The sequence below is a fragment of the Narcine bancroftii genome, chromosome 5 (genome assembly GCF_036971445.1).
Source record: "Narcine bancroftii isolate sNarBan1 chromosome 5, sNarBan1.hap1, whole genome shotgun sequence".
Classification (NCBI taxonomy): Eukaryota; Metazoa; Chordata; class Chondrichthyes; order Torpediniformes; family Narcinidae; genus Narcine; species Narcine bancroftii.
The window spans coordinates 100,299,582-100,319,320 of NC_091473.1; the positions used below are offsets into that span (position 1 = coordinate 100,299,582).

Genomic DNA, 19,739 nt, shown 5'->3' on the forward strand with positions numbered 1-19,739 from the left:
CATTTTGCTGGTCCAACTTATGTTGGGACATCATGATTAACACGATTAATGTAAGGTATTGGCTGGTGCAGTATAACTTCTTGCATTACCTATACCTTACTCCACAAAAGTTACATAAATTGAAGTTGGAAATTCAGATCAATGTTTTTGATGTGGTCAAGAAATAGGTATTTTCTTGCATTCAACCTGGACATGCCCTAAAGTGAGGCCTTTCTGGGAAGGTTTGGGTAATCTCCTAAAAATAATTACAGCGCTAAGGACCCTAGATAAGTCAGGTTATTTGTCACTTAATGGGAGTGAGGTGAAGCCAATCTTTTTCTTATTCTTTCTCTTTTTTTCTTCTTTCATCTTTCTTGGGGTGATGGAAGAGTTCTTTCTCTCTGCTATCTTTTTCTCCCTTTGGTTCAACATGGACATTGAATTTGCATTTTTGTAGTATTATAATTTTTCTTTCTTTATAATAATTAAATCACATGTTCACTCTTTTTTCTCACTTTATTTAATATCAACATGCAGATCGATACTTGTATTATTTTGTTAATATTATGGATAATGATTTCTTTCTTTTTGATTATTCTTCATTTTGATTGCATGTTGATTGAAAATTCTCAAAGTAAAATAGTCAGAAAATAAAGAAATGCACCATTGCTCCATAGGAACATAGGAAGTAGGAACAGGAGTAGGCCAAAAATGGCCCATCGAGCCTGCTCCGCCATTCAATACGATCATGGCTGATCTAATTTATGACTGAATCTACTGAATCTTGGCCCATGATTATTCAAGCATGGATGGTGTGGAGAATCTAGAGTGGCACACAGAAGTTTAATTGATGGAAGGAGCTTATCTCATCATAAACGACCCACTTACTTGCTCCATTAGCTATTACCTGGCCCAATTGGGACAGAATCTATAGCTTCCACTGACTCAGCCCACAAAACAGGATTGGAAATAAGTCATCCTCAAACCTGAAGGACTGCGTAAGAAATCAAATTTCCTTTTCACAGTTCAGTCCATACTAAACTAGTATGATTAACCATGTCCTGGGCTTTCTCTCTGATTAAGTTCTTTCATAGCTCACAATACTTGGTGATCATCTATGTAGCACTACCAAAGTTACACATCATGCCAATGTCTTTGTTAGTGTTTGGTAGGAATGAACATGTAAAGATACATCTTTGATGCTTAAAATGGACACAAATGAAAAAAAAAGAATGACATTGAAAGGTTGCCAATATTTATATTTAGAAATTATGAAGCAAAATGAAGATTTGGTCAGGTGATTGAGGACTAAATGTGAAAATACAGATGCACTGCCAGCCTGACCTTCCCTGATGTTCATGACTTTTCTTGAATCAGAAATTCCGAAGAATTGTTTTGATGAAGGCCCTTTGACCTGAAACATTAACTCTTGTTTTTCTTCCCACTGATGCTGTCTGACCTGCTTTCTCTGTTTTTATTTCAGTATCTGCAGGTTTTTGATCCTACTTTTAGAATGTATAGAATTGCATAGTACATTCAGGCAATAACAACTGTAGGACTGCAGCTTTACCAAAAAAAAAACTATTTTCTTGGACATTTGAGAGATTCTCAGACTGAAATCTAATGAAAAGAAGTGCAGAAGTAAAGTTCGCAACTCCAAAGAATGGTACTGTGCAGTTAACAGTGGACTTAAGATGGAGGTAAAACAGTTTTACACACATTCTCATTGTCTTGCTGTCTGCTTGGAAAATCAACTTCTGACTTTTGTGCTAGATATTGCTTAATCTTGCCCTTTTTTCTGGCATAAAAAAAATCTCAAATGATCATAATAATGGTGCAGGACTCAAAATATGCCTTTAACTGCATTAATCTGAAAAATAAGCATTCTTGTTTACTCACAGGACAAGCTGTGTTCAATCTGAATTATCTATTGACTGTATCCTTAAATAGAACATCATCTGTACATTTTGACTTTATTTCTCATGGAGATCAGGGTCATGTCACTGGTTGAATAAATTACAGGGAAATAAAAGGAGATTATGAATGATAGGGTGTTTGGAGAGCTGGCATGGATTTGATGGCCCAGTTGCCCTCTTTCCACATCATATGAGGTCATAGGTTAGGGTTTGGATCAATTTGAGATGCCAATCACTGCCATACCTCATTGTTAGATGCTTAGTGCTACATTAAATTACTGCTACATAGTGAAAGCAAGAAGGCTTAACTTACAAAGAGGTTTGTGTGCATCTGCTTGCATTGCAGGCACTCCTCAGTGCACTCCTATCCTTAAAGAGACCTTCGTGGCAACTTTCTGTCAGGACACCTGGCTGTAAACACAGAAAGTCCCTCAGGCCTCCTTGAACAAATAACCTGCTTCCTGCAGGCACTGCATCAGTTTGTCCAAGTCTCTCTGATTCCTAGAGAGCACCTTCCAACATTCTTCTTGTTGCAAAATCCTTTCTCTCAGTTATAATACTTGCTTGGACCTGGAAGAGTGTTTTTTTTTTCTTTCATTGTATGTTCCTTTAAAATCTGGCTGAAGATGTTGTACCTGGAAATCTAAATGCCAGCTGCTCTGAGAACTTGCAGCTGAGTTGATAATGTTGTGCTGAAGTTGATACTGCCAGTTTAAGTATCTTGGATGTCATCTCTCTTCCAATGACAACCTTAATGACAAGATCCAGCTTTAAATGTGCTGGAACAGCTTTTGGACGTCTCTGAATAAGAGTCTTTCATAACCGTGTCATTCGAATAGACACCAAAATATTAGTGTCGGAAGCAGTAGTGATCCCAATGCATCGAAAACATGGACAACATACCAATGACCTCTGAAGGCACTTGAAAAGTTCCATCAACATTGTCTTCAAAGCATTTTAAATAATAACTGGAAAGATAGAAGAACTAACATAAATATGCTAAATGAAGCAAAAACAACAAGCATTGAAGCCTATGTCATGAAGATGAACGTCTGCCAAAACAAATCTACTCCCACCTTAAAGAAGGCAAACGTAAAAGAAATGGACAACAGAAGAGATTCAAAGATGTCTTAAAATCCAACATGAAGAAATGTAACATCAACATCAATAATTGGGAAACCAATGCCAAGGACAGGAAACTCTGGCAAACCATCATCTGAGAAAGAACAGCTCCTTTTGAATCCAAAAGATGTGCAGAACTAGAAGAAAAGAGAATTAAATGGAAAGAGAGGCAGTAACAACTAAAGCCCGTTCTTCCATCTGGAATTACCTGTCCTGAATGCGGAAGATGGTTCAATGCCAAGATTGGACTCATAGGCCACTTGAGAGCTTATAAATAGATCAACGGAATGAAGCCCATCATTCTTGACTTCGAAGGATAGCCATAATGATGATGACTGTCAGTTTAAGTCTGGTGAAAGCACAGAGATAATGGAGGACCTTACCCGGTCTCGCAGCATCCATAGGAGGTAAAGATATATTACTGATGTTTAAGGCCTGAGGCCTTCCTCAAGGTATAAATAAAAGGCATCTGTATAAAAATCTTGGGAAAAGGAAAGAATGGGAGGTGGAGGAGTACAGACCAACAGTTAAAAGATGTTAATTGGATATGATAAGAGGACAGGAGAGAGGAAAGGTGAGAATTAATTTTAACTCTGTGAAAGGGTTCAGAGGGTAAAGGGGAGGGAGAGAGAGAGAATGCAAGAGAACAAGAGACATGGGGAAAAGTTGGGGAAGGGGTTTTTTCTAATGGAAACCGGAAAAGTAAATGTTAATACTGTGGTGATACTGAACACCACCTCCAGTACTGGAGGGGCTGAGTTCACCTGGCTGGCTGTCAATCAGCCGACCTGAATATAAACCTGAGCCGGCCCCTCTTCAGCCAGTCACATGGGGAGCCACCAAGGCATGAACTGTTGTACAGACTTTTCTGAGTTTGTGCTTGCTTGCTGCTACCTCAGCACACCACAAATACTATCCAGTTGGAGGGCGCCCAGATAGAATATGAGGTGCTGTTTCTCTAATTTGCAGGTGGTCTTAGACTGGCAGTGCAAAAGACCATGGACAGATGTCAGCAAAGGAATGGGGCGGGGAACTGAAATGGTTGGTCACTGGGAAATCCATGCTATTGCAGCAGACAGAGCTGAGGTACTCATTGAAGCAATCTTCAGTCTGCGTCCAGTCTCTCATGTGGAGGAGACCAAAACAGAAGCACCGTATGCAGTAGATGATTCCTGCAGATTCACATGAAATGTTGGTTCACTTGGAAGGAAGGTTTGTGGCCCTGAATGGTGGTGAGCAAGGAGGTGTGGGCACGAGGACCATCTTCTGTGGTCACAGGGGTAGGTGTCAAGGGGACGATTGGTGGGAAAGAAGAAGTAAATGAGGAAGTCACGGATGAAGTGGTTCTTGCAGATGGCGGAGAAGGGAGGAGAGCAGAATCTATGTCTAATGGTATCATGAAGTAGGTGGTGAAAATAGCAGAGGAGGATATGTTAGATGCTGAGGCTGGTGGGGTAGTAGATGATGACAAGAGGAATTCTGTCCTTGTGCATGGGGGCCAGGGCAGATGTGCAGAAAATGAAGGTTATGCAGATGAGTACCAAGTTGATGGTGGCAGAAGGGATACCATGTTGTTTGAAGAAGGAGGGCACCTCTAATGATCTGGCATGGAAGACCACATCCTGGGAGCAGATATGGTAGAGATTGAGGAATAGCTCCAGAGGAAATGCTCAATTTCTCCACCTCCATCGCATCTGCTCACAGGACTCCCTCCTCTACTTCTTCCCCTCTCATTCCCTTTTTCCTTCACCTACAAAACAGATGCTTGTCTATCTTTTCTACTCTTATCTTGAGGCTCAAGCCTGAAACGTTGTAAATATATATCTTTGCTTCCTATGGATGCTGCAAGACTGGCTGAGATCCTCCAGCATCTGTGTTTTTACTACAATCACAGTGTCTGCAGTCCTTCATGTTTTACTCAGTTTTAGCGTGGTATCTCTCAGGGAAACACAGCTGTGTTTTTCTTTTGATCTTGCCATTGAAGATCTCAATCTTTTTTTAAATTTTTAAAAATTTTTCACACTATGAACCATATTAACCAAAATACACACAAACATTTCCCTCTTGAATATACACAGTGTCATTTTCTCCCCTTTTCCCCCCTCCCTTCCCTCCCTCCTTCCCACCCCCCTCCCTACCCACTAAACGTTCAACATATACAATACAATAAACCCATTATACAATGTCATCACACAATGAAAATAAACAAGAAAATTGTGTCATCTACTTTTACACACTGGGTCAGTTCATTTTGTCTACATTCTGTTATTTTAGGGGGTGGAGGTCCGAGGTAGGCCCTCTCTGTTGTGTTCCATGTATGGTTCCCAAATTTGTTCGAATACTGTGATATTATTTTTTAAATTATGTTATTTTTTCCAATGGAATACATTTATTCATCTTCTGATTTCCAGGTTGACATTATAAATTTTTTTGCAACAGCTAAGGCTATCATAATAAATCTTTTTTGTGCTTCATCCAAATTGAGGCCTAGTTCTTCTTATGTTACTTAGAAGAAAGATCTCTGGATTTTTTGGTATGTTGCTTTTTGTGATTTTATTTAATACCTGATTTAGATCTTCCCACAACTTTTCCACTTTCTCAAATGCCCAAATTGCATGTACTGTTGTTCCTGTTTCCTTCTTCCAGCGAAAACATCTATCTGATACTGTTGGGTCCCATTTATTTAACTTTTGGGGCGTGGTGTATAGCCTGAGTAACCAATTATATTGTATCATGCGTAACCTCGTGTTTATTTTATTTCTCATAGTTCCGGAGCATAGCTTTTCCCATGTTTCATTCTTTATCTTTATGTTTAGATCTTGTTCCCACTTTTGTTTGGGTTTACAGCTTATTTCATTGTTCTCTTTCTTTTGCAGCTTGATGTACATGTTGGTTATAAATCTTTTAATTATTATTGTGTCTTTAATCACATATTCAAAGCTGCTTCCTTCTGGTAACCTCAGCCTGCTTCCCAATTTGTCCTTCAAGTAGGTTTTCAGTTGGTGGTATGCAAACATTGTACCGTGAGTTATACCATATTTGTACTTCATTTGTTCAAAAAATAAAGTATTTCCCAAAAAACAATTTTCTATTCTTTTGATCCCTTTTCTTTCCCATTCTCTAAAGGAAAGGTTATCTATTGTGAAAGGGATTAGTTGATTTTGCGTCAATAATAATTTTGGTAGTTGATAATTTGTTTTTCTCCTTTCTACGTGAATCTTCTTCCAAATGTTGAACAATTTGATACCTAGGTCTTCTTTGGCTTGGCTTCGCGGACGAAGATTTATGGAGGGGGTAAAAAGTCCACGTCAGCTGCAGGCTCGTTTGTGGCTGACCAGTCCGATGCGGGACAGGCAGACACGATTGCAGCGGTTGCAAGGGAAAATTGGTTGGTTGGGGTTGGGTGTTGGGTTTTTCCTCCTTTGCCTTTTGTCAGTGAGGTGGGCTCTGCGGTCTTCTTCAAAGGAGGCTGCTGCCCGCCAAACTGTGAGGCGCCAAGATGCACGGTTTGAGGCGTTATCAGCCCACTGGCGGTGGTCAATGTGGCAGGCACCAAGAGATTTCTTTAGGCAGTCCTTGTACCTTTTCTTTGGTGCACCTCTGTCACGGTGGCCAGTGGAGAGCTCGCCATATAATACGATCTTGGGAAGGCGATGGTCCTCCATTCTGGAGACGTGACCCATCCAGCGCAGCTGGATCTTCAGCAGCGTGGACTCGATGCTGTCGACCTCTGCCATCTCGAGTACCTCGACGTTAGGGGTGTGAGCGCTCCAATGGATGTTGAGGATGGAGCGGAGACAACGCTGGTGGAAGCGTTCTAGGAGCCGTAGGTGGTGCCAGTAGAGGACCCATGATTCGGAGCCGAACAGGAGTGTGGGTATGACAACGGCTCTGTATACGCTTATCTTTGTGAGGTTTTTCAGTTGGTTGTTTTTCCAGACTCTTTTGTGTAGACCTAGGTATTAGACTAGATAATAACCTAAGCCATCTATACAAATTAAATTATCAGCCATTAATGAAGAAATTACAAGATGACTTAGAACATTGGAAAGATTTACCACTAACACTGATAGGAAGAGTAAATTGCATTAAAATGAATATCTTCCCAAGGATACAATGCCTATTTCAATCGTTACCAATTCCCTTAACAGAGAAATTCTTCAATGAGCTAAAGAAAATGATAAGGAAATTCTTATGGAAAGGGGGGAAACCTAGGATAGTGCTAGATAAATGAACAGAATGGTACAAATAAGGGGGCTTACAGCTACCAAACTTTAAAAATTATTATAGAGCAGCACAATTAAAATATCTATCAGATTTTTATCAAACAAGGGAAAAACCAAATTGGACCAGGTTAGAGCTAGATAAAATAGGGGAGAAGGTACCAGAACATATACTTTATAAGTGGGATGAAAAGCTGGTGCAACATACAAGTTCACCAGTACTGCACCATCTGATGAACATTTGGAAGAAGATTCACGTAGAAATGAAGATCTCAATCTTAATGTGACTTTCACAAATGAAGTTAGGATGAATAAGTCAGAGTGACATTTTAAATTGTTGGAGGAAGGGAAGGATTTCAGTAAGGCCTTTGATAAGGTACCACTTGGAAGGTTTGTAAGGAAGATTCAGGTGCTAGGTATTAATTTTGAGATAGTCAAATGGTTCATCAGTGGCTAGAAGGTAGATGCCAGATAGTCACGGTGGATAACTGTCTCTCAGGATGGAGGATGGTAACAAGTGGTGTGCCTCAGGGATCGGTATCGGGTCCCCTGTTATTTGTCATTTACATGAATGATCTGGATGATGGAGTGGTAAACTGGATTACTAAATATGCAGATGATGCAAAAATAGGTGGAGTTGTGGATAGTGAAGAAGGTTTTCAGAGACTGCAGAAGTATTTGGACTGTTTATAAGACTGGGCTGAAGGATGGCAGGTGGAGTTTAATACTGAAAAGTATGAAGTTCTTCAATTTGGAAACAGGACATATGCTGTAAACGGGAGGGCATTGAAGAATGCAGAAGAACAAAGATCTAGGAATAACGGTCCATCGTTCTTTGAAGGTGGAATCTCATGTGGATAGAGTGGCGAAGAAAGCTTTTGGTATGCTGGCCTTTATAAATCAAAGCATAGAATATAGGAGTTGGGAAGTGATGTTGAGACTATTCAAGGCATTGGTGAGGCGAAATTTAGAATGCTGTGTACAGTTCTGGTCACCAAATTATAGGAAGGATATCAATAAGGTAGAGAGGGTGCAGAGAAGATTTACTAAAATGTTGCCTGAATTGCAGTATCTAGATTACAAAGAAAGATTGAGTAGATTAGGTCTTTATTCATTGGAAGGTAGAAGGTTGAGGAGGGATTTGATAGAGGTATTTAAAATTATGAGGGGGATAGATAGAGTAGATCTAAATAAGCTCTTTCCCTTGAGTGTAGGTGAGATTCAAACAAGAGGTCACTAGTTAAGAGTTGGGGGAAAAAGTTTAGAAGTAACATGAGAGGGAACTTCTTCACTCAGAGAGTGGTGCCTGAGCAGAATGACCTTCAAGAAGAGGTGGTCACAGCAAAATCAATTTTGTAATTTAAGGAAAAGTTGGATAGGTATATAGATTGGAAAGTTATGGGCAAAGTGCAGGTAGGTGGGACTAGAGGAAATCATTTAAAGATGGCCTGTTTCTGTACTGTAATTGTTATATTGTGGCGGCCCGCAATTGCGGAGATTGGGCCGGCACATCGTGTGGCAGCAGACACGGACAGAGATCGCTAAACCGACTCCCAGGACAATGAACTGGCGGGGGTAGAAGCTGGGGCAGCATCAGACCAACAGCCCTAAAATGGCGTGGGTCAAGCTGCCGAGCTAACTCAGCAGAAACGGGCCGGAGAAGGGCCTTCATATGCATGGATGTTCCTGCCCGCTATTGTTATTCATATGGATGACTCAGTCAATCAGCAAAAACAGCGGGAACTTGAACAGTATAAAAGCAGCCTTTCCAGTCCTAATAAAAGAGTGAGCTTAACCTGCCACACTGTGTGTGTGTGTGTGTGTGTGTGTGTTTCTTTATATCGGTCGGCTACAATATAGTTACATGGGTGAGGAGTACAGGCTAGCAGGTGATAGGTAGATATAGGAGGGAGGGTGAAGGAGCTGAGAGATGATGGGGGAGGAGGCAGAGGGCAGAGAAAGATACTGTCCAATAGGAGAAAGGAAAGGAAGTGGGTGGGGTGATGGAGGTAGGGAAAGAGATGAATGAGGTTGAGCAAGAGAATGCGGGTAAGGGGATAACGGAAATTGTAGAAGTTGTGGCGGCATGCCACTAGGCAAGAGAACCGGCCCCGCTTGTAATCCACGCGGTGGGACAGCCGGCCAAAATGGCGCCGTCGGGGGTCTCACCTTCTTCTCAACACCAGGCTCAGAAGCCTGTGCAGGGGGACCAAGTGACGCCTGAGTGAAGTCGGCGCCCCCCCCCCCCCCCAGCGCGGTTCTTAGCCAGGTCCGAGCTGGGAGTATAAGTTCAGCCAGCAGCCAGCAATAAACCAGTTTTGTGCTCACTGAGCTCTTTCGGTAGCAGTGTAGCTGCCACTACAATTGGTGACCCTGACTGGTTCAAATGTCTTTGAACCCAACATGAGCGAACCTGGGATCAGTGCTACAGCCGTCAAGCTGCCTGACTTCTGGGTTCAGGAGCCGGATACCAAGTTGGCCACACGGAGGCTCAGTTTCACCTCTGCCAGATTTTGTCTGACACCACCAAATTCTACTATGTGGTCGCCTCCCTGGACCAGGCTACCGCCAAACGTGTGCTGCACCTCATTCAGCATCCTCCCGCTGAAGACAAATACGGGACCATCAAGCGAGTGCTCACCAGATCCCTCGGACTATCCAGGCCTCATTGTGCCGCTCGGATGCTGCACCTCGACATCTTGGAGGACAGGTCCCTGGTGGAGCTGATGGACGAGATGCTCATGCTCATGGGTGATAACACCAACTGCCCACTCTTTGAGCGAATTTTCCTCGATCATCTGCCCGATGGCATCCGGCCGTTACTGGCCAAAGAGAGCTTTACCGACCCGAGGAAGGTTGCTCTGAAGGCCCAAGTGCTATAACGCAAGCGATTGCTTGAGGGCTCGGCAGTCCAGCAGATCATGAGGCACGGGCATGACCACGCCAAGCCTGCACCTAGTGCTGTGGTAGAACACCCGGACCCTGCAGGGGCCACCAAGAGCATAACCAAGGGCGCGGCAACCGCTCTCGACCGCTGCTTCTATCACCTGCGCTGAGGAGCCAAGGCTCGGAAGTGTCATCAGCCCTGCTCATTCCAGGAAAACGAGCAGGCTGGCTGCTGTTAATGGCTGCGGCAGCTGGCCAAGGGCGCAGCCTCCTCTACCTGTGGGACTCAGTCAGTGGCCGGCGCTTCCTCGTCGACACTGGGGCCCAGATCAGCGTCATCCCGGCCACAGCCATTGAGTCCAGGAACTGACCCCGAGGACCTTCCCTCCGTGCGGCCAACGCAACAGAGATCTGGGCTTATGGGAACAAGACAGTCCACTTCCAGTTCGGCCGGTGAAAGTTCTCATGGAGGTTCACCGTCTCGTCCCTTCCAACCCCCATCCTGGGTGCCGACTTCCTCCTCACCCATGGCCTCGTGGTAGACATTCGCGGTAGGCGCCTGGTAGATGCCCGGATTTTCCAGGTCATTCGCCTCGACACCTCCCGCACAGGGCAGCCACAGATGGCCACGATCAAACGCCCAGAGACGAGTTCCAGCGAATCCTGGATGAGTTCCTGGCCCTCCTCAGGCCACAGTTCTCTGCTGCCTCACCGTGCCATGGGGTGTTCCACCATATCCCCACTCAGGGTCCACCGGTTCATGCCAAGGCTCGCCGGCTCCCGCCTGACAAGCTCCAGGTGGCGAAGGAAGAGTTTTTGCATCTGCTGGAGCTGGCGATCAGTCGGCGCTCCAACAGCCCGTGGGCCTCGCCGCTCCACCTGGTCCCAAAAGTCTCTGGCGGCTGGCGCCCCTGCAGAGACTATTGATGACTCAACGAGGCGACAGTTCCTGACCATTACCCCATCCCTCACATCCAGGACTTTACGGCCAACCTGCATGGTACGAGGGTTTTCTCCAAGGTTGACCTGGTGTGGAGGTATCACCAAATCCCGGTGCACCCTGAGGACATACCCAAGACGGCCATCATCACCCCCTTCGGCTTGTTCAAATTCCTTCGCATGCCGTTCGGGCTAAAGACCGCTGCTCAGACCTTGCAGCGCCTCATGGACGGACCTGGATTTTGTCTTCATTTACTTGGATGACATCCTCATTGAAAGCAGGGATCGGACGCAACACAAGGCCCACCTGTGCACCCTCTTCTCCTGGTTGGCCGTCTTCGGCCTCACCATCAACCCAGCCAAGTGCCAGTTCGGGAAAGAGTCCGTGCAGTTCCTGGGCCATACCATGATGGCCGAAGGAGCCATGTCCGCTGCTACGAAGGTCGCCACTATCAAGAAGTTCCCATGCCTGGACAACCTCAAGGGTCTGCAGGAGTTCGCGGGTATGGTCAACTTCTATAACTGATTCATCCCAGGAGCTGCGCACATGATGCAGCCGCTATTTACCCTCATCACAGCCAAACACAAAATGCTCACCTGGACTCCAGTGCATTCGAGGCCACCAAGGACGCCCTCGCAAAGGCTACCATGCTCGCCCACCCGCACACCGACCTGCATATGTCGGTCTCCATCGATGCCTCTGCCACAGCCGTCGGCGCTGTCCTGGAGGAGCAGGTGAATGGACAATGGAATCCGCTGGCATTCGTCAGCCGGCTTCTCCGCCCACCAGAGCCCAAGTATAGCGCCTTCGACTGTGTGTTACTGGGCATGTACCTGGTGGTGCGGCATTTCTTGGAGGGGAGGACTTTTACCATCTTCACTGACCATAAATCCCTCACTCAGGAGCTCGCGATGGCAAAGGATCCCTGGTCGGCCCGCCACCAGCGTCACTCTCCTTCGTGTCGGAGTTTACCACCGACATTTGGCACAAGGTTGGGAAAGATAACATGGTCGCCGATGCACTCTCACGACTGGCCATCTGCGCGCTGACACCCGGCCTCGACTTCAACCAGTTTACCCGGGACCAGAAGTCCGATGAGGAGACGCGAGCCTTCAGGACTGCCATCACGGGCCTGTAGTTCTGAGACCTCCCGACTCCTAGTGGCGAAGGCACCATCCTATATGATGTCTCCATGGGCACCCTGTGGCCAGTGGTTCCACAGCAGTGGTGCAGGCAAGTCTTCCATCTCATCCATGATCTTTCGCATCCGTCCATCAGGTCCACGCTCCGTATAGTGGCAGAGCAGTTCGTCTGGCATGGGCTGCAGAAACAGATTGCGGGCTGGGTCAGAACATGCACCCATTGCCAGATGTCCAAGGTGCACAAGCACACCAGGGTGCCCGTGCAAGAGTTCGAGCACGTCCGGGAATGGTTCAGCCACATTCACGTGGACATAGTCAGGCCCTTACCAATTTCTCGGGGCAGACCGCACCGCTCATTGGCCCGAGGCGATCCTCCATGGACAACTGCTCCCAAGGACTGTTGCACGGTTGGGTCACCTGGTTCGACATTCCTGTTCACCTCACCAGCGATCGTGGCACCCAGTTCACCTCTGCGTTCTGGCCACAGCTCGCCAACAGATTGGGGATAGAGCTATACCGTACCACGGCTTATCACCCACAGGCCAATGGGCTGGTTGAGCATCTGCTCCACCACCTTAAGTCAGCACTTATGGCCCGACTCACGGCCCGCCCGCGGCACCTCTGCAGAGACCTTACGAGCGGCTGTACAGGGTTGTCTGGCGTTCAGGTCTACGTTCACGCTGGACATCGGCGGCAGGCAGGAGCTGTTTTCTGTGGACAGGCTGAAGCCAGCCCACCTCGACCCCACCGAACCAGTAATTGTGGCCCAGCCCAAGAAGCGAGGCCACCCTGCTAAAAAGGACATTGGCGCCGGTTCTGGGGGTGGCTGTATGGTGGCATGCCATGAGGCAGGCGAACCGGCCCCACTTATAATCCACACAGTGGGGCAGCCGGCCAAAATGGCGCCATCGGGGGTTTCCCCTTCTTATCAGAACCGGGCTCAGAAGCCCGCGCTGGGGGATCACGTGACTCCCAAGTGATGTCGATGCCCCCCCAGCGCGGTTCTCAGCCAGGTCCGGGCTGGGAGCATTCCAGCCGGCAGCCAGCAATAAACCAGTTTTCTGCTCACTGAGCTCAACCCGTCTGGTTGTGTGTTCTTTCGGTAGCAGTGTAGTTGCCACTACAAAGTCGATATTGATGTGAATGCAAAGATGGAATATAAGGTGTATTGCACAGTCATTTTGTTTGCTTATATCTTCACGGGTACAGTTTTTATGCCCTACTGATAAATAGAAACTCTGCCTGGCCACAGAATAAAGAATCTGAGGGTTGTTTGTGATGTCTTCTGTGTTTTCTGCCAATAAATCTGAACTTTGAACTTGTTATTCGCCCAATATTTGTATGGCCTCAAGCTGGCAATACATGAGGTCATGAACAAACATGTCAGTGTGGCAATGGGATGTGGATTAGATACAGGAGGTCCTTGCTGTTGTAGCAGACAGACCATAGGTGCTCAACAACATGATACCCTAATCTGCATCCAGTCTCCCCAATGTTGAGGAGGCTGGACTTGGTGCAGTGAATGACTCCTACGACACAAGTAAGGTGTTGCTTCACTTGGAAGGACTGTTCAGGCCCTGAATGGTGATGAAGGAGGAGTAAAGTGCAAGTGTAGCACTTCTTATAGTTACAGAGGTAAGGACCAGGCAATGACTGATGAGAAGGGATGAGTGGATGAGGGAGTCCTGGAGGGAACAGTCCCTAAGGGAAGCAGAGAGGGGAGGGGAAGATTTTTCTAGTGGTGTGATCATGTAAGTGGTAGAAATTGTGGAGAATGTGCGTGTTTTTTACTGGGACACCTTGTATCACTGCAAATTTTTGTCTCCCGCATCACCGCGTATTTTACGACTACCCGAACTGTTTCTACTGAGCGATAAATACGCGGTGATGCGGGGCGATGCGAGGTGATGCGGGGCGATGCGAGGTGACCAGGAAGTCGCGTTTTTTAAGGTCACATATCAGGTGGTTTTGTTTTCCCATCCAAAAGGCCCTTCACCATCATTTTGTGATCAAGAATCGCTGAAGATCAAATGTCCAGTTGATACTGTCCGACATATTCCAACGAAGAAACGAAAAAGTTATTATAACGACAGACAAGCTTGATATTTGTCCAGGGAAATTACTCCAATTTAACGATACACAAAGGAACAGCAGAGGCAATATTAATGCCGTATAGCTAGCTAGTAGGTAGCTTGTGCAGTATATATACACAATAAGATAATGCACTGTGCCGGTGTGTGCATGCGATGATCAATTGAAAAGCACGGGCGAAAAATCGAGACTTCCGTTACACCGCGAATTCATTACTCGCTGTGTTTCTACTGAAAAATTGTCCCTCGCATCACCGTGCATCGACCACCTCAAAAGGTGGACGACGGAGCACCTCGCATCTCCGCGCATCGGCCACTACCCGATGTGTTTCTACTGAGGAAAAATTCGAGGTGTTACCTCGCATAACCGCGCATCAACTCGCATCACCTCGCATTGCCCCGAATTTTGATCGCTCAGTAGAAACACGGCCAATTATATGTTTGATGAGGATGCTGGTGGAGTAGTAGGTGAGGATGAGGGGAGCTTTTGTCCTTACTGAGTCTGGGATGGGAGGTGTGGGAATGGGCCAGAACAGATCTATGAGAAATAAAGGAGATGTGGATGAGGGCCGAGTTAATGGCAGTAGAGGGGAAGCAATGCTTTCTGAAGAAGGAGGACATCTCAGATATCTAGAAATGGAAAGCCTCATCCTGGCAGGAGATGCGGTGGTGATGAAGGAACTGAGCGAAGGGAAAAGAATCTTTACAGGAGTCAGGATGGGTAAGATGTGTAGTCAAATTAATGGTGGGAGTTAGTCGATTTCTGAAAGAGATCTCTAGATAGTTTGACTCCTCAAATGGAGTTAGAGAGATCAGTTAGCAGAGCAGTTAGTTAAGGACTGCATGGTTAGCGTTGTGGTTCACACACTGCTATTGCAGTGCCAAAGACTCAGTTCAAATCTGTTTGTTTTCCCCATGTCTGCGTCCTTTCACCCTTCAAAAACGCATGGGGATTGGAGGTTAATTGGTGTATTTGGGGAGGCACAGGCTCATGGACCTGATGGACTTGTTACTGAGCTGCATGTCTAAATTTAAACTTAAAATTTAAAAAATTGAGAAAAGGGAGAGAATTATTGGAGATGGGCCAAATGAGGATAGTGTGGAAGTTGTGGCACAATTGATAAAATTGATGAGATCATTATACATGCTGGAGGCAGAACTAATATCGTCTTCAATATTGCAGAGAAATAATTGAAGAAGCTTGTCTGTGTTTACATTTTAATGTCATCAAATGGTAGTAATTCAATTTCCATACACAATTTCTTATGTTTAAAATCAAAAGATTTCTTCAGCAAATATGTTCACTAAAATTGTTTTTCAGTTGTTTGGTTGAGTATTCTGGTCAACTAAATGTTCTTCGACTCCTTAGGAAAAAAAAATGTACCTTTGTCAAAGGTCAAAATGCCATTTGCTGGTTTTTAGAATCCTATATTTAAATACTGAAACATTGGAAAAGAAGAAGGAATTATAGAATTGTTTTTCATCAAAAATATTTCATTCATTTTGCAGTGTTTTAAGTTGTGTTAGTTGATAAAGCATCGTGTTGATTTATGGAACTGAATGTGGAGAAGTGAGTCGAAATGGCAGCCACTGCTGTGCACAGGTTTTATTAGCTGTGATTAAAAATTCATGTCTCCTCCATAATTTAGCATGTGTGACATCTCCTGTCACAGAACATGGGCATGAATATGTGAAGGAAGCTGATCATTAAGTTCATGTTCAAATTTATTGCCACATATATCAAGGTACTGTGATAAAGTTTATTTTGCGAGTAGTCCAGCTCATATATAATGCAGCGAGTAAGACACAGTACAAAAGTGCAGAGTTACAGTGAGATAAAAGTTTATACAGGAAAGGCAACATAGTGTGTGGTTCATTAGAAGCTTGGCAAAAGCAAGAAAGAAACTGTTCTTTAACCTATTGGTGCATGATCTCATGGTCTTGAATTTTCTTCCTGATGGAAGGGGTTTAAAAGAGTGTAGCCAGAGTGGAATGAGTTTTTTTTTATATGTTAGCTGATTTCACTGGACCACAATTTTTTTGAAAAGCTTTCTTCCTGAAAAAAATTGGGGATTATGATAAACAACGTCAAGCTGAACCCAAAAATAATTTCAGATTTGCTGTATCATGAAGGAAGTTGGAGAAACATTAAATTAACTTTTTATTAAATTTAGTGTGTTGAATCACAAAATGATGTTGGCACATTGCGTTAGTTCAACTGACCTAAAAATGTTTGGCTGCTGATTTTCATTTATACTCAGCATCTGATGCCTCTTGTGTCAGTGTCCAACAATAGTCAACATTGGTCGCAATGTTCTGGTGAAACCTTTCACCATATTCATCATTAACTGCACCAAGATCAAAGCAGAAGTCCAAGTGTGAATGCAGAAAATTAATTTTCAATGGCGTTGAACTTCATGGTTTTGTGTGCTTGAAGCACGTTAGAAATATGACAGGAAATCACAAAAAAATAGGTTATATCTTAAAAAAGCAGTTTGTGATAGGAAAGTTTTAAGGTGATTTTCATGACAAGTCGCCTAAAATCCATAAAATAGACCCAGAAGTGTTCAGAGCAAAATCTTCATTGTTCAGTGTTTTCCAAGGCAGCAGGTTTACCCCAGGAGCTTAAAGGTGTCAACTATCTTCACCTCATCATTGTTGAAATAGACCAGAGGGTGAGCTCCTCCCCTCTTCCAGATCTATATTAGATCCTTGGTCTTGCTGACATTGACCTCGATCTTTCTTTTATATTCTGACATTGTTATTCAAAATTCTGCCGACGATAATCGTGTCATTTGCGCGTTTTTAGATGGAATTGGAGCAGTGTTTGGCCATGCAGTTATAGCAAGGGATTGAATGCCCAGGCTTGCCGAGCACTGGAGTTGATGAATGTGGAGGAAGGGCTGTCACTAATCCTCACTGACTCTGGCTCTGGGGTAGAAAATTAAAGATTCAATGACAGAAAGGAATGCTGATGTTAAGGCAATGGAGTTTTCGGATGAGTTTGTTTGGTATTACTGTGATTTTGTTGTTTTGGTGTTCCACAGTTGAGTGTAGGGCCAGGGTGATGGCATCTGCCATGAATCAGTTGTGACAGTAAGTGAAATTGAGTGGGTTGTGGGAGGCATCATCAACCTCTCGAAGCACTTCATAATGGTGGACATCAGGGACACTGTCACCACGTTCTTCTTTGGCACCGGAATGATAGTAGCCACTCAGGTGGGCATCCACCTGTAGGAGGAAAAGATTGAACCTGTGACTGTGAAAATTATGAACAATTGGTTTGTGCAGACTCGGAAGACATGTCCAGGGATTCTATCCAGGCCAATTGCTTTCAGTGGATTTGCTCTCCACAAGACTGATCTGATGTCTGTGGCAGTGTTAATGGGTACAGGTGTGCCTGAGGCTGAGATGTGTGCTTCTACCTCACTGCCCTCTTGATCAAATCAAGTGTAGTTCATAAATAAGGGATACACATTCTTGCTATTTTCTATTAAATGTATCTTAGATGTTTTAGGAACCGTCCATAAGGTACTATTGGCAGAACCTGGGAATGGATTTGTAGTCTTTTTTAAAGAATGTAAGATGAATTGAACTGTAAGGAAACAGGAAAATGTTCCAATTAAAATTGATTGGGACAGTCCATGTGAATAGCAGTGGCATTTGATTCTCATCTTTTAAAAAGTTGTTCATAAATCACTTTTCTTTACTTGCTTGAGTGTTTTTAATGAATTTCAAGTACTTTGTGTTTAAAATAATTTTACTTTTTAATAATTTTAAATATATTTTTAATATGGAGATATTTTGAACTGTTTTTCGGCACTTTAAAAATGTAAAGTTAAAAATCATGGAATATTTTGGGGAAGACATCTCAGAAATTGCCATCTTTGGCCTGGTCACTGCTTGCTTCTTGCATTGACTTGTAGGATGGTCTCCCGCAGTTTGGCCTCCATCTGAATTAATTGTTCTAATTGAATTAATTGTACTGCAAAACAAAGCAAAGTGCATGTCAAAGTCCATGTAGTAAATGGTCCTGCCCATTATCTTTTAGTTCCCAAATTGAATGACAAACTATAAGATGCAGGAAAATTGAAGATTGGTTTTCTTTGGCTTGGCTTCGCGGACGAAGATTTATGGAGGGGGTAAATGTCCACGTCAGCTGCAGGCTCGTTTGTGGCTGACAAGTCCGATGCGGGACAGGCAGACACGGTTGCAGGGGAAAATTGGTTGGTTGGGGTTGGGTGTTGGGTTTTTCCTCCTTTGCCTTTTGTCAGTGAGGTGGGCTCTGCGGTCTTCTTCAAAGGAGGTTGCTGCCCGCCAAACTGTGAGGCGCCAAGATGCATGGTTTGAGGCGATATCAGCCCACTGGCGGTGGTCAATGTGGCAGGCACCAAGAGATTTCTTTAGGCAGTCCTTGTACCTCTTCTTTGGTGCACCTCTGTCACGGCGGCCAGTGGAGAGCTCGCCATATAACACGATCTTGGGAAGGCGATGGTCCTCCATTCTGGAGACGTGACCCACCCAGCGCAGCTGGATCTTCAGCAGCGTGGACTCGATGTTTAAAAAACACAAATGACTAGAAACTCATTCTGAGGTGATTGCATCAGTAGTGTTCTGTCTCCAATATTTATTCAACTGAAAACCATGAATTTCCAAACAAATAATTTTAAAGTAACATTTAAATTAGAACTATTTTATGTGTTAATCTTGACATTTTAAATTGTGATTTATTATGCTGGTAAATTTATTTATTTATATGTATCTTTTTCTTTGGCTTGGCTTCGCGGACGAAGATTTATGGAGGGGGTAAAAAGTCCACGTCAGCTGCAGGCTCGTTTGTGGCTGACCAGTCCGATGCGGGACAGGCAGACACGATTGCAGCGGTTGCAAGGGAAAATTGGTTGGTTGGGGTTGGGTGTTGGGTTTTTCCTCCTTTGCCTTTTGTCAGTGAGGTGGGCTCTGCGGTCTTCTTCAAAGGAGGCTGCGGCCCGCCAAACTGTGAGGCGCCAAGATGCACGGTTTGAGGCGTTATCAGCCCACTGGCGGTGGTCAATGTGGCAGGCACCAAGAGATTTCTTTAGGCAGTCCTTGTACCTTTTCTTTGGTGCACCTCTGTCTCGGTGGCCAGTGGAGAGCTCGCCATATAATACGATCTTGGGAAGGCGATGGTCCTCCATTCTGGAGACGTGACCCATCCAGCGCAGCTGGATCTTCAGCAGCGTGGACTCGATGCTGTCGACCTCTGCCATCTCGAGTACCTCGACGTTAGGGGTGTGAGCGCTCCAATGGATGTTGAGGATGGAGCGGAGACAACGCTGGTGGAAGCGTTCTAGGAGCCGTAGGTGGTGCCGGTAGAGGACCCATGATTCGGAGCCGAACAGGAGTGTGGGTATGACAACGGCTCTGTATACGCTTATCTTTGTGAGGTTTTTCAGTTGGTT

The 19,739-nt window shown here is 44.8% G+C and overlaps 1 protein-coding gene across 7 annotated transcripts in view; it reads left to right on the top strand.

The window, feature by feature from the left end:
* The window catches only part of fggy (FGGY carbohydrate kinase domain containing), a 347,777-nt gene that overhangs the window by 38,165 nt on the left and 289,873 nt on the right, over positions 1-19,739 (top strand). The gene's annotated exons all lie outside the window — the stretch shown is intronic.